We start from the raw sequence: 22,985 nt of genomic DNA on the forward strand, positions 1-22,985 counted from the left end.
GTCATGAAATTGGCAACTCACTGATAACTCCTTTTTTTTTTTTTTTCTTTAAAATATACTTCTACTTCTGGGTTTACTCATTGTTACAGAACCATGCAAGTATTTCCACAGCAGCAAATTTTTGTCAGTTCAGGAGTCATAAAGTGTATATGTAATTTTATTTCTGATGATTGGCACAGGAATGTGGAAAATGGGCAGAAACAGATGATGACTGACAATTTCTACAGCAGCTTGTCTGCTTTGTGAAATCGAAGTGAGGAGCTGCACACATTTCTTAGGCTCAGTGTGTACAGAAAATGACCTTCGGTATGATGGTCCAGAAGCCTGGCTCTGTATCAGCTGCTCTTTAGGGCGCTCTGTGCCCGTCGTGTACATCCTGATCTCCTGACATATCCCAAGTTTATGTTACTTAAGGAGGCGACTGTGGGTTAGTAGAAGCAGCAGCTAAGAATATTTGTCATTTTTAAGAGACATGTTGACACAAAATGGAGATATCTATTTGTAGTAGAGTGAACTGTTACCCTGTCAACTCTTTATATCACTGTTTTGCCTTCCTGAGAAAAAGATACAATTTTTATCTTGTTAAGAAATGAGACATACAACCAAATAGCTAAATGATTACAGTATGAAACACCACCAAGCACAGCTAAATAAGCCATTCATGGTGTCCTCCAATTCCTAAAGTTTTGGTGATCTGCTCAATTTACCCTAAAGCCTCCCCTAATTTGAACTAATTGTGTGTGAAGTTCCCATCAGCGTGATTATAGCCACAGCAAAATATTATATGGAAAATATTACCAAAAGAAAAATAAAGAGAATTACACTATGTGAAAGCATTTATTCACATTAAAGGGGAATACAAATATAAGGTTTTCTTGTTAATAATTTGAATTAAATTTCAAATTTATATAATTTCCCCAGATTGCCTAAAATTTAACTTTTTCAGCAAAATTTTTTTCATCAACTATACAAGTTAATGTGCTAAATTGATCAGGGAACTGAAACGGTTAAGCAACTCTTCTTGGGAACTTTATTTCAATTTAAAAAGTATGCATAGGGCTTCCCTGGTGGCGCAGTGATTGAGAATCTGCCTGCCAATGCAGGGGACACGGGTTCGAGCCCTGGTCTGGGAAGATCCCACATGCCACGGAGCAACTGGGCCCGTGACACACAACTACTGAGCCTGCGCGTCTGGAGCCCGTGAGCCACAACAAGAGAGGCCGCGACAGTGAGAGGCCTGCGCACTGCGATGAAGAGTAGCCCCTGCTCGCCGCAACTAGAGAGAGCCCTCGCACAGAAACGAAGACCCAACACACCCAAAAATAAATACATAAATAAATAAATTTATAAAAAAAAAAAAAAAAAAAAAAAAAAAAAAAAAAGTATGCATAGGTCCAACTGGATTACTGATCTCCAAGAAAATAGTGATTTGGACATCTAGACCATATAGGAACTTAGATTTGCAAGTTCTGGATCAAGTCTTATCTTTGTATACATCTTCAAAGGACTGTTACCAGGCAACAGTGTTGAGTAAATCAAGTTTGTGACTATCAAGTATATTATTAAAAATATTTAAAATTAATGAAATCAATTTTGAAGTGCACAATTAGTACTTTAATAACTCAGATTATTTTTTCTTTCCAACCAACCTAATGTCATGAGGTTCATGGTAGTTTCCCCTTACTTTTTTGTGAAGTAAACCATGATCACTCAGGGCTTCTTGAAGGTAGCTAAAACCAACACCGGCACAAAGGTGAAATGTGACCCTTTGAGCCTGCTCTTTATAAAAGAGGGTAAATTCTGACCCTACACAGAAAATCTGGACTTCAGATAATCTCTGACAGGTAATTTTTAATTGATTGTACAGAGTTGCAATTGTGATAAGTGGATTTAACTTTCAAAATAGAAAATGAAAAGCCAAGATATTGATAAATAATGATCTGTGTTATATACGGTGATATTTATGATGAAACCTTATCAATTCGAGTCATTAGGTAAAGCAAAATGTCAATTTTCTTGTCACTTTTCAAATGGTTTTCAACATCAGATACTTTGAACCATAATACAGAACCCTCCTATATAGAAGTCAACTGTTTAACAATTTAGAATTGCTGTTTTCCTTCATTATCCCTACGACAACTTCTCCTTCCTTTTGACCTTTTTATTTCTAAAGATGTGTCCTTTGATGGTGATAAATGGAATGGGATGAAATTCAAATGAACACTTATACTCATGGCAATTCTGGCAAAAGTATGGATGGGGAGGAGTGGGAAGTGATTCGCTACAATTAGCACCAAGTATATGTCCATGAACAGAGATTTCTCTCAATGAATCCTTAATTAATTAATTAATGAGAGACTCAATCAATTTCTGCCTTCTGGCTATTATAACATGTAATCAGAACTTGATTGTGACTATAAAACCACGTGAAACTACCAGTAACCGCAAACTATATTTTAAAAAATTAATGGGAACGTAAATGCCCACTCTAACGCACATGTGCTTTATTTTTCCAGTCTCACAAAGTATTTGAAAACCACAGCTGTTGATAATGCTTTAGATTTGCCAGATCCTGTAACAGTGCACTTGTTTTGCCTTGAACATGGCATTTGTACCGCATTAAAGTTTGGCAAGCTTAATCTTTGCTAACCACGGGCAAATGGGAACACGCTACAAAATATAAAAATACATTTCAGCCAAAGCCATTATCAAGTATATGTTTGTTTGGATTTGACTAAGGACCTCTAATTTGTTCACACACACTTGGCATTTCTACATTCTGTGTACCGATTATGCTTGCGATGAATATATCGCATGCCTAATACTCAAAGAAAGCTCTAAGCAAGGGAGAGGAGGAAAAGAGAGGGGAGAGGAAAGAAGTCCTCTTTCACTTCTGTTGGAGTGAGGATGCACCTCCATACACTCTTGGGGGGAACTCTTCCTGTGGCTCCTTGTCCCCCTCCCCCGCCTGATGCCCCACACTAAAACTATTCTTGAGTAGTCGGAGAAATCTCTTTCATATCATCACATAAGAGAATCTACCCTTGCGTTTATCTGCCTACAAGCCTCATAATAGAATAAAACTATGTTATCTGGCTGTTTACCAACACAGAGCTCAAGAAAACCATCATCTCTGATATTCAAACATAATGAAGTTCTTCAGTCTGGCAATCCACCCCAACCATAGAGGCAGAAGAGGTATAAGTGGTACACGATATTGGTATTACTGTCCTGTTTTGTTCATCCACTGATGGAGACAAAGCCAGAGCAACATGTGCTGCAGGACGGAGTTTGTGACTTAGTCCCAAGCCCTCCCCAAGGGCCATCACAAAATACTTTCATTAAACTCCCACTATTGGCTACCTTTCCCTTTGATTCACCACAAAACCTTTCAAATAGGGCATCTCACATTTGTCTCATGACATGTGTCAAGTAGAATCAGTAGAAGTTATGTGATTACAATTTTCATCACACAGACACTAAAGGAAAGGTCAGCTTCACAGCAGGACCAAAATTAACGCCCATTCCCCTAAGCTTGCCATCCACACCTACCTTTCAGTGTCTCGTGACAGGAACCACCTTCTAGGCATCCTTTTTCAGTGCCCAGTAAGTGGACACGTGATATGAATAAACACCAAACACAAATGTACCCACATTCTGCGTTTCAATTGGATTTAGCTCTACAGAGGCAATAAAACAGATCAACCCCCTGGAACAACCCCCCAAAACAAAGCAAAGATACAGATCCTTTTCCTAACTGTCATCGACTCCCTCACTCATTCATTCAGTAATTTTTGAGCTTTCACTAAGTGCTAGGTGCTATCTTTGACACTGTTCACTTCAGGCACAGTGAATGAGATGACCTGTAAAAGTATTTAGCTCAGTGCCTGGTGTGTGAGAGGCAAGCAACAAATTAGACCTCCTTCCTTCTCAAATTTTTATCCTTGAACTCATCAATCATACGCAACCTGAAGAAAATGATTTGCTTCCAATCCAGTCTCATCATCCCTTTAAATCTACCCCCTGTGCAAGTTACACACTGTGAAGTTTAGCATGAGCTATTGAACCAGGGAGAATAAACCACCTGCAGGCAGAATCACAGCTTGTGATACCATTTTTTGTTGTAATAGAGGAGAGGAAAAGGTCAGTGAAGTGTTCCAGTATTACTGGCTGTATCTGTAAACACACATACAGAGACACTTTTGGAAGGTTCCATTGTTAATCTAGGCAAATAGCTTTGCAGTTGCCAATAAGCATTTACTATCCTCTCTGATTGTTTGACTGAATTTAACTTTTATTTACAAGCAACTTATATAAACAGACACAACCTTAAAGCCAACACTTTCTGCGCCATCTTGCATGCTATTTGCCATTTTTTTTTCCCTTGGCTCCCAAGACTAGGTCATAGATGGAGGAGAAACCAATCTGAGACACCATCAACTTTTCACTTTCAGCAGTTTTTATGATATATGCCAAATGCCACCATCAGACTGATCATTGCCACGTGGCAACCCACACTAATCCCCGAGGCATCCACAGTGAACAGACCCTGACATAAAACACACATAAAAGTAGTTGCAGGTCCGAGATATTTAAAGAACTCATCTATGACCTCTACTGGTCAAGCTACTAAAACACAACAGCTACCGTGATTTCAGAAGTGTCCTCCTATTTTCATTCATTCATTTAACAGATACATTTTAGCACCTACTACGTGCCAGGCACTGTTTAAGGAAGGACAACGACAATAAACAAAACAGACAAAAGAAAAAAACCCTTCCCTCCTAACATTCAGCTGGGCAGCATTTAAACTGTATGCATTATAAATAAGTTAACTGTATTTTGGAAGGTAATAACTGCTTTTAAAAAGAAGAAAAAGTAAATCAAAGTAAAGGGAATCAAAAGCACTGAGGAGGTGGAGCTGGAGAAGCAGGTTGCAGAATTAAATTGGATCCTCAAGATAAGTGTCAGTGAAAGGGTAGAATTAAGCAAAGACTCCAAGGAGGCAAGAACCTTAGCAACTTAAGACCTAACACACAGGTTCTTAAATTCGTTAAATTAGACATCACCCTGGGAGCAGGGTTCTTTTTCACAGTTTCCAGAGAGATTTTGGAGTCAGTCAGACTTGTGTTCAATCCTGTATGGGTCAGCTTTGCTGCAGCAACAAACAACCCCAAATTCTCATTGGCTTAAAGCAGGGGTCCCCAACCCCGGGGCCACCGACAGGTACTGGTCCGCGGCCTGTTAGGAACCGGGTGCACAGCAGGAGGTGAGCGGCAGGAGAGCGAGTGAAGCTTCATCTGTATTTACAGCCGCTCCCCATCACTCGCATTACCACCTGAGCTCCACCTCCCGAGAGATCAGCGGCATTAGATTCTCATAGGAGCGTGAACCCTACCGTGAACCGCGCAGGCGAGGGATCTAGGCTGCGCGCTCCTTATGAGAATCTAATGCCTGATGATCTGAGGTGGAGCCGAGGTGTTGACGCTAGCGCTGGGGAGCGGCTGCAAATACAGATGATCATCAGCAGAGAGATCTGACCACACAGCGACCATCATAAGTCAACTGCTTGCACACTCACATCAAAACCCTATCAGTGAGCGGCAAGTGAAAGGAGGCTCGGGGCTCCCACTGATTCTGCGTTATGGTGAGACGTATAATTATTTCATTATATAGTACAATGTAATAATAACAGAAATAAACTGCACAGTAAATGTAACAGGCTGGAATCATCCTGAAACCAACCCCCGCCCCAGGTCTGTGGAAAAATTGTCTTCCACGAAACTGGTCCCTGGTGCCAATAAAGTTGGGGAATGCTGGCTTAAAGGACAAATATTTTTTTTTGCTCACGTTTCACAAGGGCTGCAGGCTAACTGTGGGTCAGTTGTGACTGACAGGCTTGGCCCTGCTCCACATGTGTCCTATTCCAAGGGCAGGGCTGGAGGGACTGCTACCCTCTCAGTTATGTTGTCCCCACAGAGGAGGTCAGGGCTGAAGTGCATCTAATAGCATCACGGAACTTAAAACTTCTGTTCTCATGGGGTACCGATCAATTTCATTCACGTTCCATTGACCAAAGAAAGTCGAAGTGGCCGAGCCCGAAATCAGTGAGGGCAGGGGAGTGGGCGTATATGTGGCCCAGACACAGAAGTATGGCAAAGGCAAGGAGGGAGTGAATAACTGTGAACAAATAATACAACGTAACTGTAATGAGTCACTCAATCTCTCTGAACCTTACCTTGTCCGTCGGTGAAACAGGAATAAGAACAGGCTACCTGTGAAGAATAAATGAGACGTTATAAATGGACCCAGTACAGTAACTGACTTATAATAAGGGATCAATAAAAGTTAATATCCTTTTGTTGTCTTCTTCCAAAGGTGGCATCGTCACTCTGGCCCAATTCCTTTCGAGGCTTAAGAAGGTATGGGGGCTGAGGTAGGAGGGGGTCTGGGGGATGTGTTGGAAAATTGAGGAGCCTGGGACTGAAATGTGGATTCAGTTCTTGCTCTAAATCCTGGATAAATTACTGATCTATAAAACACAGCATCTGTCTAAATGATCTCTAAGGTTCCTTTCTGGTGCTAAAGATCCTCAGTTTGGGATAAAACATTTACAGTGGGTTCTTTCTTTTTCTCTAGAGCCACTGCTGCTTAGTTCTAACACCAGGTGGCGCTAGAAAACAACAATGGAAAAGGACAGAGGCTTTTCTGGGGTGAAGGTGTGAGAGTCTAGAAAGCTACTATTTTTTTCTTATAGACTGTTATAAAGCAGAACTTCTGCATCTGATAGTTGCTCAGAAAGCACCACGTTGAGGGAACAGCACCCAGAAACAAAATGCTCACTCTAGTCCTATGACCTCAGGCTTTGGGAAAGGACCCCAGGAAACTGGGGACTGCCCAGACAGTTTCTCGGCTTTGATGTTGGAATAGGGGAGTTTCTCTGTTTTCGAGCAGAAGCATGAGGTAATTGGAGCTGTGCTCTAGGGTGATGCATCTAGTTGCCATGTGAGAGGAGTGTCTGGCACGGGGGAGAACTGTTTAGGAGACTCAGGACAGAAAAGAATCCACGTACACGGGTCTGAAATAGAAGAGTGGGAACTTCCCTGGTGGTCCAGTGGTTAGGACTCCGTGCTCCCAATGCTGAGGGCACGGGTTCAATCCCTGGTCAGGGAACTAAGATCCCACATGCCGCATGGCGTGGCCAAAGGAAAGAAAAAGAAATAGAAGAGTGGGAGTGAGCATAGCAATGGGTGAGATGTTACAGCAACAGAACCTCTAGAACTTGGCAACTATTTAAATAAAGAGGCTTCAAGTAGGATAAGTCATTATGAAAGATGACTCCTGGATAAGTAGGAAAATGTTGGGACCACTGACAGAAAACACATGACTTTGGGTGGCAGTATTACTGTTACTCCTGCACTTCACGTGTACACCCAGAAAAAGGAACCATGAGGGCTTCTCCCTCATAGGTACTGAGGAATACCTGGTGCACAAGCTTTCGTCCTAAAAGGGACAGAACTTGGCCTTTTCTCAAGAAATGTTTTCTTACACATGATTTTATTTTACTTACAAAATCCAGAGGCATTTCTCTGTTGATAATGGGGATGGGGGAATGTATGGGAAATCTCTGTACCTTTCACTCAGTTTTGCTGTGAGCCTAAAACTGCTCTTAAAAAAAAAAAGAAAATCTTTTAAACTCTTGGCAGATTCTGGGAAGATGGTACAGTAGGAAGCACTAAGAATCTGTCTCCCCCACTCCCAGACAAAAATTGTGCTGGCAGAAATCTGTCTGATGTAACTATTGTGGAACTCTGGACAGCTTACTTAAGGCTTGCAATGTCCAGGGAAGACTTGGACTGTTCATTTTGGACAGTTTCAGCTCTCAGCACAGCAGCAGCTACCCATCCCCAACCCCATGGCAGGCAGCTGTGCATGGTTCCCGGAGCAGCTTTGCACAGCTTGCAGGAGTCTGGGTGGGCAAAAAGGACATCAGTGATCTGTGCTCTGGTCACTGGTCACTGCTTCTGATCACAGAGGGGCAGACAAAGAGGCAGTGCCCATTGTTGTAGCCCCTCCCCCACTAATACAAGTCCCTCCTCATCTGGCTGAAGTGACAGCTAGGAGATTTAAAGGGACAGTGTCCTTTTTTTACCCCATTTATTTTTCTTTTCCCCGTTTTGGTAGTCAGATATTAAAGATTAGACTATTTTAAAATGACTGCATATATGGGGAAAATTAGAAAGTGACTGGGCATGCCCAGGGAAAGTCTCAGAAGAGACTTAAGAATACCTTAAGTTTACACCTGAGACACCCTCAGCTGAGAGACAGTCTATGGAATCAAAAAACAAAAATAATAAACAAACACAGTAACAAAAAACAGCAAACCCTGGGAGAAGGCAGAGAATATAATTTCCAGAGTTACCACATTACTAGGTTCAAATGTCCAGTTTTCAACCCCCAAAAATCACAAGGCATACAAAGAAGCAGCGAAGTATGGTGCATTCAAAGAAATAAAATAGATTGATAGAAACTGTCCCTGAAAAAGATCCAATAGAAGAGGGCTTCCCTGGTGGCGCAGTGGTTGGGAGTCTGCCTGCCGATGCAGGGGACATGGGTTCGTGACCCGGTCCGGGAGGATCCCACATACCGCGGAGTGGCTGGGCCCGTGAGCCATGGCCTCTGAGCCTGCGCGTCTGGAGCCTGTGCTCCGCGGCGGGAGAGGCCACAACAGTGAGAGGCCCGCATACCGCAAAAAAAAAAAAAAAAGATCCAACAGAAGAAATATTAGACAAAGACTTTAAAACAGCTGCATAAAAATGTTCAAAGAACTGAAGGAACATGTGGAGAAAGTCAAGAAAACAATGTATGATCAAAATGAAAATATCAGTAAAGAGACAGAAAATCTTAAAAGAGGTCAAAAGGAAATTCTGGAGCTGAAAAGTAAAATAACTGAAATTAAAAATTCACTAGAGGAATTCAAATGCAGATTTGAGCAGGCAGAGAAAGAATGAGCAACCTTAAAGAAAGGACAAAGGGAATGATCAAGTATGAGGAACAGAAAGTAAAGAGACTGAAGAAAAGTGAATAGAACCTAAGGGACCTGAGGTACCAAAAAGCAGACCAACACCACACAGTGGGAGTCCCAGAAAGAGAAGAGAGAGAAAAACGGCAGAGAGGATATCTTTAGAAATAATGGCTGAAAACTTCCCAAACTCGGTGAAAAACATGAATATAAATATCCAACAGGGGACTTCCCTGGCAGTCCAGTGGTTAAAAGACTCCACACTTCCACTGCAGGGGGCATGGGTTCAATCCCTGGTCAGGGAACTAAGATCCCACATGATGTGTGGGGTGGCCAAAAAAAAAAAATTAAGAAAAAAATATCCAACAGCCTCAATAAGCTCCAAGTAAGATGAACTGAAAGCCGAAGAAAAAGAAAATCTAGAAACCAGCAAGAGAGAAGCAAATAATCACATACAAGAGATCCTCAATAGGATTATCAGCAGATTTCTCATCAGAATTGTTGGAGACCATAAGGCTGTGGGATGATATAGTCAAAATGCTAAAAGAAAAGAAATCGTCAACCAAAAATTCTATGTCTAGCAAAACTGCCCTTCGAAAGTAAGGGAGAAATTAAGACATCAAGATAAAAGTGAGAGAGTTTGTTACCAGTGGACCTGTCCTGCAAGAAATGCTCAAGAGTCCTGCAAGAAATAAAAAGACACTAGAAGCCATAACAGTAACTCAAATCTATATGGAGAAATCAAGATCTCAATAAAGGTAAATACATGGATAATTATCAAAGCTAGTTATTATTTTAACAATGGTGTGTAACTCCACTTTTTGTTTTCTACATGATTTAGGACACTACTGGATTTTAAAAATATATTAGTTTATGTTTTGGGGCACACAATGTAGAAAGATGTAATTTTATGACATCAACAGCTGAAAGGGTTGGGGATGGAGCTGTAAAGGAGCAGAGTTTGGGTATGTTATTAAAGTTAGGCTGGTATAAATTCAAACTATACTGTTATAACTTTAGGATGTTAAACGTAATCCTTGTGGTAACCACAAAGAAAACAGCTATAGAATATGCACAAAAGGAAATGAGAAAGGAATTTAAACATCTCATTATAAAAAATCAACTGAACACAAAAGAAGACTAACACAGGAAAGGAGCAATAAAAAAGCTACAAGGCATTTAGGAAACAAACAGCAAAATCACAGAAGTAAATCTCTCCTTATCAGTAATTACTTTAAGTATAAACAGTTTAAACTCTTCAATCAAAAGACAAAGATTGGCAGAATTGATAAAAACACATGATACCACTATATCTAGGAGACCCACTTTAGATCCAAAGACACAAATAGAGTGAAAACAAAGGATGGAAAAAGTTACTCCATGCAAATAGCAACCAAAAGAGAGCATGGGTGGATATAAAAATATCAGACAAAATACGTAAAATTGAAAAAGTTTACAACAAAGAAAGACACTGTATATTAATAAAAGTTTCAATAAAGCAAGAAGATAAAACAATTATAAACATTTGTGCATCAAAATATGTGAAATTAAAACTGACAGAATTGAAGGGAGAAATAAAACAATTTTACAATAGTTGGATGCTTCATGATCCATTATCATAATAATGGATAAAACAACCAGACAGCACCTTACTGTACAGCAGAAGCTAACACAACATTTTAAGTCAACTATACTCCAATAAAAATTTTTTTAAAAAACCAAAAGACCAGACAGAAGAAAAGAAAGGAAATAGACACTTAACAATACAATAGATCAAATAGATCTAACAAACACAACAATAGCATGCATATTCTTCTCAGGTGTTCATGGGCTATCCCCCAGGATAGAATATAGGTTAGGCCACAAATGAAGTCTCAAATTTTTAAAGATTTATATCATACAAAGTATCTTCTCCAACCACAATGCATAGAAGTTAGAAATCAACAACAGAAGGAAAATTAAAAAGTTCACAAAATTGTGGAAATTAAACAATATACTTCAACAAGCAATGGATCAAAGAAGAAAATACAAAAGATATTATTGTTGGATTTTTTTTTGCGCTCCGCAGGCCTCTCACTGTTGTGGCCTCTCGGGTTGCGGGTCGTGCAGGCTCAGCGGCCACGGCTCACGGGCCTAGCCGACAAAAGATATTAGAAAATACTTACAGACTAAGGAAAACAGAAACACAACATGCCAAAACTTATGGGATGAAGTGTAAGTGTTGCTAATTGGGAAACTTATAGCCATAAACACTTACTTTAAAAATAAGAAAGAACAACTCAACAAAAAAAAAACAAAAAAAAACCCCAACCCAATAGAAAAATGGTCAGCAGACTTAAACAGACATTTCTCCAAAGAAGCTCAACATCACTAATTATTAGAGAAATGCAAATCAAAACTACAGTGAGATATCACACCAGTCAGAAAGGCCATCATTAAAAGTCTACAAATAACAAATGCTGGAGAGGGTATGGAGAAAAGGGAACCCCCCTACACTGTCGGTGGGAATGTAAATTGGTGCAGCCACTATGGAGCACAGTAGGCAGGTTCCTTAAAAAACTAGAAGTAGAGCTACCATATGATCCAGCAATCCCACTACTGGGCATATACCCAGACAAAACTCTAATTTGAAAAGATACATGCACCCCTATGTTCACAGCAGCACTATTTATGATAGCCAAGACATGGAAACAACCTAAATGTCCACTGACAGCTGAATGGATAAAAAAGATGTGGTATATATATATATACAATGGAATACTACTCAGCCTTAAAAAAGAAAGAAATAATGCTATTTTCAGCAACATGGATGAACCCAGAGATTATCATACTAAGTGAAGTAACTCAGAAAGAGAAAGACAAATACCATGTGATACCATTTATATGTGGAATCTAAAATATAACACAAATTAACTTATCTACAAAACAGAAACAGACTCACAGACATAGAGAACAGACTTGTAGTTGCCAAGGGGGAGGTGTTGGGGGAGGGATGGACTGGGAGTTTGGGGTTAGCAGATGCAAACTATTACATATAGAATGGATAAATGACAAGGTCCTACTGTATAGCACAGGGAACCATATTCAATATCCTGAGATAAACCATAGTGGAAAAGAAAAGAAAAAAGAATGTATATATATATAACTGAATCACTTTGCTGTACAGCAGAAATTAACACAACATTGTAAATCAACTATATTCAATAAAAAAAACAAGAAAGATGGGACTTCCCTGGTGGTCCATTGGTTAAGACTCCGTGCTTGCAATGCAGGGGGCATGGGTTCAAACTGTGGTCGGGGAAATAAGATCCCACATGACACATGGTACAGCAAAAAAAAAAAAAAAAAAGATATCAAATCAAAAACCTAACTTTATAACTTAAGGAACTAGAAAAAGAAGAACAAACTGAACCCAAAGCTAGCAGGAGGAAGGAAATAATAAAGATTAGAATAGAGATAAACAAAACAGAGAAGAGAAAAACAATAAAGAAAATCAATGAAACCAAAAGTTGGCTCTTCAAAATAATCAACAAAATTGACAAGCCTTTAGCTACTGGACTAAGAATAAAGGACAAAAGGATCAAATTACAAAAATCAGAAATAAAAGGGGGGACATAACTATTGATTCTAAAGAAAGAAAAAGGATGTAAGAGAATACTATGAACAATTATATACCAATATGTTGCACAACATAGATAAAATGGATAAATTCCTACAAACACAAAACCAACCAAGACTAAATCATGAAGAAATAGAAAACGTGTATAGACCTACAATTAGTAAGGAGACTGAATTTAAAAAATCTCCAGACAGAGAAAAGCCCTGGACCCAGTTGCTTCACCGGCAAATACTACCAAACATCTGAAGAACTAATATCAATCCTTCTTTTAAACTTTTCCAAAAAATCCAAGAGGATGGAACACCTCTTAATTCATTCAATGAGGCCAGAATTACCCTTACACCAAAGGCCAGATAAAGACACAACAATAAAACTACAAACAAATGTCCCTCATACACACTGATGCAAAAATTCTCAACAAAATGCCAGCAAATCAAATTCAACAACATATTGAAAGGATTATGCCCCATGCCCAAGTGGGATTAATTCCCAGAATGCAAGGATGGTTCAACATACAAACATCACTGTAATACACTACATTAACAGAAAGAAAGAAAAAACATCACACATGATCATCTCAATTGATGTAGAAAACGCTTCTGACAAAATTCAACATCCTTTCATGGTAAAAACATCGAAAAAACTAGGAATAGAAGAAGAAAACTACCTCAACACAGTAAAAGCCTTATACAAAAAACCCAGAGCAAACATCATACTCAATGGTGACAGACTGAAAACTTTTTCTTTAATATCAGGAACAAGACAAGGATGCCTGCTTTCACCACTTCCACTGTACATAGTACTGGTGTTCTACCCAGAGCAATTAGGTAAGAAAAAGAAATAAGAGGCATCCAAACTGAAAAAGAAGAAGTAACATTATCTCTGTAGATGACATTATCTCACATATAGAAAACCCTAAAAGATTCCACACAAAGAAAACTATTAGAACTAATAAATGAATTCCGCAAAGTATCAGGATACAAAGTCAATACATAAAAATTAGTTGCATTTGTATATACTAATAATGACCAATCTAAAAAGGAAATTACAAAAAAAATTCCATTTATAATATGGAAAAGAGTAAAATACTTAGGAATTAACTTTACCAAGGATGTGAAACACCTGCTCAGTGAAAAATATAAAACATTGCTGAAAGAAATTAAAGAGATAAATAAATGAAAATAGATCCCACATTCACTGATTGCAAGACCTGATATTGTTAAAATGTTAATATTACCCAAAACAATCTACAAATTAAATGGAATCCCTATCAAAATCCCAGTGACATTTTTTTTTGCAGAAATAGAAAAATCCCATCCTAAAATTCATAGAGAATCTCATGGGACCTTGAATAATTAAAACAGTCTTGAAAAAAAAGAGCAAAACTTGAGTACTCACACTTCCTGATTTCAAAACTTACCACAAAGCTCCAGAAATCAAAACAGTGCTATACTGGCATAAGGACAGACAAAACAATAATGGAATAGAAAACCCGGAAAAAGACCCTTGCATATATAGTCAGCTGATTTTTGACAAGGATGCCAAGACGATTCAATGGGGAAAGAAGTCTTTTCAACAAATGGTGCTGGGAAAACTGGATATCCACATGCAAAAGAATGAAGCTGCCTCCTTAACTAACACCATATATAAAAATTAACTCTACATGGATAAAAGACCTAAATGTAAGGCCTAAGAGGGGAAAAAAAAACTCTGAAGAAAACTTGAGTCAAAGCTTCACAACACTGGATCTGGCAATGATTTGTTGGATGTGACACCATATGGCACTTCATGAAAATTTTAAAATTCTGTTCATCAAAGACACTATCAACAGAGTAAAAAGGCAACCCACAGAAGGGGAGAAAATATTTGTAAATCATATATCTGATTAATATCGGAATTAATATCCAGAACATATAGAACATATAGGGAACTCTTAAAACTCAACAACACAAAAAACAAACAACCCAATCAAAAATGGGCAAAGGATTTGATATACAAATTTCAAAGATATCCAAATGGCCAATAAGCACATGAAAAGATGCTCAACATCACTAATTATTAGAGAAATTCAAATCAAAACTACAGTAAGATACTACCTCACACCCATTAAGATGGCTACTATCAAAAAAACAAAACGTGTTGGCGAGGATGCAGAGAAATTGGAACCCTTGTGCACTGTTAGTGTGAATACGAAATGGTACACCTGCTGTGGAAAATAGTATGGAGGCACCTCAAAAAATTAAGAATAGAATTACCATATGATCCAGCGATTCTACTTCTGGGGTATATATCCCAAAGGAAGCAAGGTCTCAAATTTGTACACCTATGTGCACAGCAGCATTATTGACAATAAATAAAATGTGGAAATAAGACAAGGGTCCATTGACAGATGAATGGAGAAGCAAAATGTAATACATACATACATACATGAACTATTACTCAGCCTTAAAAGCAAAGGAAATTCTACAATATACTACAATGTGCATGAAACTTGAGGACAATATGCTAAAATAAGGCAATCACAAAAAGACAAATACTGTGATTCCACTTACATGAGGTACTAAAAATAGGCAAATTTGTAGAGACAGAAAGTACAATGGTGGTTCCCAGGGGCTAGAGGAAGAGGGATGAGGGAGTTATTGTTCAGTAGGAACAGAGTTTCAGGTGGTTTTTTTTTAAGATTTTTTTCTTATTTTATTTATTTTTGGCTGCATTTTGGGTCTTTGTTGCTGCGCGTGGGCTTTCTCTAGTTGTGGCGAGCGGGGGCTACTCCTCCTTTTGGTGCGCAGGCTTCTCATTGAGGTGGCTTCTCTTGGTGCAGAGCACGGGCTCTAGGTGCACAGGCTTCAGTAGTTGTGGAGCACAGGCTCTAGGTGCACGGGTTTCAGTAGTTGTGGCGCATGGGCTCTAGAGTGTAGGCTCAGTAGTTGTGGCGCATGGGCTCAGTTGCTCCATGGCATGTAGGATCTTCCCAAACCAGGGATCGAACCTATGCCCCCTGCATTGGCAGGTGGATTCTTAACCACTGTGCCACCAGGGAAGTCCCAGAGCTTCAGTTTTATGAAAAAAGTTACGGAGATGTGATGGTTGCACAGTATTATGAATGTATTTATACCACTGAACTGTGCTCTTAAAAATGGGTAAGGCGGTAAATTATATATTATGTGCATTTTGCCAGATACACACACAATTGAAAAACACAATTCAGAGTAGCAAAACTAAAAGAAAAGGAGAAAACCCTTAGGCATTTATCGAGCCTCTTGTATGTCAATATGGCAACACAGCACAGCAGAAGGAGCAGTGGCTTCGGGGTCAGATAGGCCTGGTTTTAAATCCAGAAATCCAGCTCGACTGTATTATCACCTCACTTCTCCTGTATAAAACTGAGCAGAAGAGAGCGTGTTTGTCTTCAGCTTCGAAGGTTTTCTATTACCTGGAGCAAGTTACTTAATCTCTCTGGTCTCAATCCCACCTATAACATAGGGAAAATAATACCAATCTCATAGATTAGCCATGAGAAATAAAGATAGTATGCCTACAGAGTAAGTAATCGGTAAATGTCAGTTCTCTTTCCCTTTAAAGAAAAGGCTGTTAGGATGCCCTTAGGTGAATCTGTCAGACAAGTTCAACATCAGCACAGAGACAGATACAAGGCCTTGGTTATCTGTGGGCACTTCTTGCAAGAACTGCTGAGCTCTCATGATGCGAGACCCTCAAAAATCAAATCTATTAAGCTGGCCTGCAGCTTGAGACTGAGGGTATTCACTGGTTCACAATAAATAAAGAGGAAGAAGGAGTTACACAATGCATCTCTGTTCTACTTACTTAACCTCTACCCAACTGAAAACTTACTTCATGAGAGATTAGCCACAGCCTCTGGAAGCAGTAAACATCCTGCGTTGCAAACCCCATCTTGCCATCTCACAGAACCTTCATAAATCTCAGTTGCAGTAAATGCATCTCTTATCTTTGAAACGACTATTTTAAGAACATTTTTACAACAGTCATCATTATTAGTCCTTTGGCCAACTCTCCCAATTAGGGGAAGAAGAAATTAATATGCAATACTGATATTCCTATTTTGCATTTAAAGGGAAGATAGCTTGCTGTTTTCAAGGGATACAGGGCAATTTCTGGGATGTAAGGCTAATAGGTAATTTCCAGAGTTGGGTCATTCCTGCTTCCATCTCATTCTGGAAATGAGCAAAAACTATTGGTCACCAAAGTGGACAAATGGCCTCCAGCAAACAACCAGTGTGGAGTGTCCACCAAGGGGTGCATGGTGCCACCAACTTACTCCGTAGGAAGGTGAAGACTCAGCAAAAGTGCTTAAAGTGATGGTGCCTTTGTGAGAGTTGGGGATGAGGATGCCAGGGCAGGTCACTGAAGGACCGTCTCTCTGATGGGGGAAGGGCCAAACTCACAGCTATTGAGGGCACAGCTGACAGACAGAAGTGCCATTCTAGTTCTGCTCCTGTGGATGAGAACATGCACTCCTTTCAAGTTACTTGCTCAAGGGGTACAGGGGGAGACTCAGTACATCTTCATGTGGCCTCACCATGGCCCAGCTCTCCAAGTGAAGAGGGCAGGAAGGACCACAGGAAGCTGAAAGTTTGCAGCTGGGTAAAACTACATGGTCACAGTGTGATCACAGGTAATGCAACTTGTTTCCTAAGGTTCAAGGCTACAAGACACGAGAAGTCACTGCAGAGAAGAATTACCCTGTTAATTTTAAAGAAGCAGGTAGGGAGGTGACTATGGGGGATGGTTTATGCTGAATTTAAAGAGGCACAGGGCTTCCCTGGTGGCACAGTGGTTGAGAGTCCACCTGCCGATGCAGGGGACACGGGTTCGTGCCCCAGTCCGGGAAGATCCCACGTGCCGCGGAGCGGCTGGGCCCATGAGCCATGGCCGCTGAGCCTGCGCGTCCGGAGCCTGTGCTCCACAACAGGAGAGGCTGCAACAGTGAGAGGCCCACGTACTACAAAAAAAAAAAAAAAAAAAAAAAAAAGAGAGGCACAGACCCTGGGCTGTGTGGGTGGAGCCTCACAAGACTGCATATGGAGCAATGGCCAGAGATTCCAGGTTCTGACACTCAGCTGTGCAGGTCCAAAGAGTGGATTTTGCCTGTACTGGAGGGCATGTAGGTTGCAGGACTAACCTGTGCTAACCACACCTTCAAAAGATTGACATAGCAAACAAAACACAAATTCACTTATTTGTAACAAGGATATAATAAGCCTTTCCAGTGACCTCCAAACTTGTTTCCTCCATCCCGCCCGTTATCAAGGTAACTGGGAGACCAAATTCATAATCAGAATGTTACTTGTTGAACGCAGACTCAGAACAAAAGAGAGGAAACACTTAAGGGGTGTTTCATCAGGTATTGGAAAAGCCTTCTGAGTGGGATGTACTTTCCAGGTGATCTGAACACAAGTAACCACCAGGAAAAGTATTAGATAATCAGCAACAAATTCTGAGGCTGTATGGCCCTTTTTCTAAACAAATGCGGATTACCTGTCTACCTCATTAACCCCAGACAGGGTTTCTTCAGATGGAGCACAATACAATTCTCACTGCTTTGTGTATAGCCAGTCATTCTTCTGAGCCTATAACCTGTACCTGATCTTCTCAGTGTGTCATTATGGGCTCTCAGAGAGGGTTACGATGGGTCTCTTCACTTATGTCCTGGTTCTTATTACCTCCCCGATGGAGTTATTTTCCAGTTCTGGGGGCACTTTCATGCGTGTGTGACAAGTTCCCTGAGCCTGCCCGGACGCAGGAGGATACCTCCCACTGCCTGGTTCAGCACCAATTATTCTGTTCATCTGTGGAATGTGCTTGTAACATGTTGTATTTATTTTGCCTGCACACATTCCTGCCTTCCTAGAGGAAGAGGTGAATAAATCACCCTGGCTTGCCTGCCAAGAAAGTAATTTTTTTCACCTTAGGTGGGCCGTCTGTTACTCCGGACATAGCTCTGCTTTGACTAGAAGTGAATACATCTAGTCCCAGGCGTTTTGCCAGCTGTACCAAAAAAAAAAAAAAAAAGCTGTAGGCTCCAGAAAATGAAGCAACTAAAAGTGGTTTTCTTGTGATGTCAAGTCTATTTTTCTTTTTGAAATGCAACTTATGGAATTAACCTAAAGGAAATTGTGCATCACTGTCCATAGGGGTGGTTTGCAGAGTGGCAGGAGGCCCAGATAACAACCAACCACGAATTTCCAAAGCATCAATCCGATTGAGGCATGTCGGTACATCCAGCACTGGGCGTACAAATGGAGGGGAAAACTGAGTATGTGCTTTGGACCCAAACAGACGGCCCCTAAGCTAAGGGTTCTTCTCCACCCTGGATGAACATCCAGGTCACCCATGGAGTTTTCAGTATTCGTGCCTTGGTCCCACTCAAATGGCTGCTTCTGATGCCCACGTGTGTTGAGTAAAATGTCCTTAACCCATTGGGGATTAAGGATGTCTTCTTAAGCTACCAAGCTATTGGGGGAAGAGATAACCCAGAGTAGAAAGAGTGTCAAAATATTTAGGCTGCACAGCAAAATTAATAATCAAGAAAATGAAATGACAACCCACAGAATGGGAAAAAACATTTGCAAGTCATGTATCTGATAGGGGGTTAATATCTAAAATATATAAAGAACTCATACAACTCAATAGCAAAAAACCCCCAAATAATCCAATTTTAAAATGGGCAAATTCTACTCATAGTGCCTTAAAAATGGAACTACCATACGATCCAGCAATTCCACTTCTGGGTATATATCCGAACGGAACGAAAACACTGTTGAAGAAATATCTGTACCCTTATGTTCACAGCATCATTATTTACAACAGCCAAAATGTGCAAACAACTGAGGTGACCACTGAAAGATGACGGAATAAAGAAGTTTTGGTATGTACGTACAATGGAATAATCAGCCATAAGAAAGAAGAAAATCCTGCTGTTTGCAAGATGTGGATAGAACTTGAAGGCATTGTGCTAAGTGAAATAAGTCAGACAGGGAAGGACAAGTACTGTATAATCTCACTTACATGTGGAATCTTGAAAAGAAAAACAGCATAGAAAAAGAGATCAGATTTGTGGTTACCAAAGTACCAAAGGCAGCAGGAGCGGGGGGTGGAATAAGATTGGTCAAAGGTGCAAACTTCCAGTTATAAGATAAATAAGCCCTGGGGATGTGATGTACATCAGGGTGATGACAATTAACACTGCTGTGTGGTGTATTTGAAAGTTAAGAAGGTAGATCCTAAGAGTTCTCATCACAAGAAGAAAAACTTCTCTTCTTTATCTATATGAGGTGCAATGTTTACTAAACTTATTGTGGTAAGCTTTTCACAATATATGTATGTCAAACCATTAAGCTGAACACCTTAACTTTATACAGTGCTGTAAGTCAATTATTTCTCATTAAAACTGGGGGGAAATGTACAGGCTTAATCCAGAAGATGGTGAGCTGTGTGGGCAACAGTCAGCCGCTGGGGGTAGTTGCTGGGGTTGCTGTCTGGTATGGTTACACAGACTCGGGGTGTAGTGAGGAGCAAGTCACGAAGAGAATAAGGCAGCTTAGCCTGGCGACTGTGGGCCCATCAGGCCAGTGGAGGGGTCCTTCTCCTGCTTCAGCTCAGAGACAGAGCATCCGAAGGGCAACACTACCTGAGGGATGGTTCCAGGAACCAACACACCAACGAGGGAGCCACTGTGCGGAGGTGAGAGACAGAGGAGGAAATGGCAGGTACCATGAGATAGAAGGGGAGGATTCGCGGCCTAGCCCTAACACATGCATAAAACTTCGGGATTCTGTGAACCACTCAGAAGGGATGGGGCCAGGGTTGATATTCCGCCTGCATGCACTGGCATGGTGTTCCTGCAGGTTATCACACAGAACTACAGTCCTGAAGGCTGGTAAACAGCTGAGGTTAGACCACGCATCACCAAATGACATCATCCAGTGGCCACCGAGCAGGTGGCAATGGGACTCGGGAAGGGTGCACCTGGACGCTAGTGCATGAGCCGAGCAGGCCAAGGTGGGAGCCGAGCGGATGCAGTCCCTGCCTGCCCTCAGGAGGGGCCCAGGGCGGCAGAACTGGAGGGATATGCTGGCTGGGGCAGTGCTGCAGGTGAGGGTGGAAGCAAAGGCCCTCCAGGTACGGGCTCCGTGAGATGCGCCAGCATCCAGAACACGAGGGACAGCCCGCCTGGTCACTCTCCCACTGCAGCCCGTGCCTGGCCCCAGGTCTAATGACCATTAAGTTCACAGGGAAGGCATCAGAAGAGCCCATTTCCTCTGCAGAATCATAGCTTAGAGACGGGCAGCGTCCAGCTTCATGAAAGCTTATCAAACATAAGACCACCCAGTAATTTCTAAACATCAATAATGATTTAGAAATAATTAGAATGATTGGATGACCATTTTAATTTATACCACAGAGTTAGTAGCTTCAAGATGAGTTTAGTTTAGTTGAGAGAATCCTTTTTTAAGAATTTTTGATGTGGACCATTTTAAAAATCTTTATTGAACTTGTTACAATACTGCTTGTTTTAGGTTTTGGTTTTCGGGCCCCGAGGCATGTGGGATCTTAGCTCCCCAACCAAGGATCGAACCGCACCCCCCTGCATTGAAAGGTGAAGTCTTAACCACTGGACCGCCAGGAAAGTCCCAAAAAGGGAATATTCTAGGTTTTTACTTACAGAATAATTTATTTATATACATTCGTTTATAAAACTTACATTGCCATACAGCTTGTTAAACACACTGCCCGTCATCCTTAGACGGGGCAGCGCAGGGTTGGGGGGATAGTGATTCAGCTGGTGGAAACTGAAATGGCTTCACTGCACCCCTGCCCCCGCCACGCCAAGTTGGTCTGACTTGGGCAGATATGGGTTTCATCTGACTGACAAATCAAACGTTATTTTCCATGTGTTGCTGAGGACTGGGCCCACCAAACCCAGTCAGGATTTCCCAGTCACTGCTGCTCTCACACTTCCTGAACCCTCACAAGGATCTGACCTGCAGTGCAAGGCACAAACTATGCAAAGGAAACAATGTGTTAGGTTTCTAGTAACTTTGCCAGGACAGAGAAGGCCAGAAGTTCAATGTTTAACACACAGTTATTGAACATTTCAACTGGGCCAGGCAGAGTCTAGGTAGGCACTGAGGATACACAGTAAAATGGATGAAAATCCCTACACCCGGTGCCAACGAGTGATTGCAGGGGGTTATTATTCAAAGACCAAGGATGGATGGACAGAGCCAAGCAGAAGGCTGTGATCTCTGCCCTCCTTGGGTTGGACTTATTAGAACATTGTGATTAGTGCCGCAGACCTGTGGGGCTAGTCTACCCTGAGACAGTCAAGCAATCATAAGGGCAGGTACCAGGAAAGAGCCCCTGCCCCAAATTGACTGCTCCTTTGTCATGATTTAGTATCTAAAATTCTGCCATTCGAGAAGCATTTTCCAACCAGTGTTCCTTGGAATCTAGTCCTTCAGGATTCTTAGTTTAAAAGAAATTTTTTTCAGTAGTTAAACAAGTTTGGCAAACACCTGAGCTCTTGGTGAGTCCCAATGAATGGCGTATTAATCTGTATGACCTTCATTGGTTTTGGATTCAAAACTTGGGCATCTCTCTTTATTTTTCTAAGTATTTGCTTAAGCCTCTATCCCTCTAAATCGTAGGTAATTCAGTATCTCTCTCTTAAGGACTCTTCATTCCCCAAATTGTCCAGGAACCTGGGAACTTAGTCTAAAGAGAGTAGTCTTGTTTCAAAGTTGCAGGGGGAAGGAACTGATCAGTCTATTAAAAGTCCTGATTTTACAAAACACCATGGTATTGGCACAAAAACATACATATGGATCAATGGAACAGAGTAGAGAGCCCAGAATTAAACCCACACACCTATGGTCAGTTAATCTTAACAAAGGAGGCAAGAATATACACTGGAGAAAAGACAGTCTCTTCAGCAAGTGCCATTGGGAAAGCTGGACAGCCTCATGTAAATCAATGAAGTTACCCCCCCAAACCAGGCATAAAAATAAACTGACAATGGCTTAAAGACTTAAATATAAGACAGGATACCATAAAACTCCTAGAAAAGAACATAGGCAAAATATTCTCTGACATAAATCATACCAATGTTTTCTAAGCTCAATCTCCTAAGGCAATAGAAATAAGCAAAAAAAACAAATGGGACCTAATGAAGCTTATAAGCTTTTTCACAGTAAAGAAAACCATAAACAAAATGAAAAGACAACCTACGGACTGGGAGAAAATATTTGCAAACAGTGCAACCGACAAAGGATTAATTTCCAAAATATACGAAGAGCTCAAATA

The 22,985-nt window shown here is 40.8% G+C and overlaps 1 non-coding gene across 10 annotated transcripts in view; it reads right to left on the reverse strand.

Moving 5' to 3' along the window:
* The window catches only part of LOC131760922 (uncharacterized), a 96,205-nt gene that overhangs the window by 38,476 nt on the left and 34,744 nt on the right, over positions 1–22,985 (reverse strand). For all 10 annotated transcript variants that reach the window (XR_010841683.1, XR_010841681.1, XR_010841685.1 and 7 more), the window contains one exon: positions 6,239–6,275. This is a non-coding gene — a transcript (uncharacterized protein). The remainder of the gene's footprint in view (positions 1–6,238; positions 6,276–22,985) is intronic.

The sequence above is a fragment of the Kogia breviceps genome, chromosome 8 (genome assembly GCF_026419965.1).
Source record: "Kogia breviceps isolate mKogBre1 chromosome 8, mKogBre1 haplotype 1, whole genome shotgun sequence".
NCBI lineage: Eukaryota > Metazoa > Chordata > Mammalia > Artiodactyla > Physeteridae > Kogia > Kogia breviceps.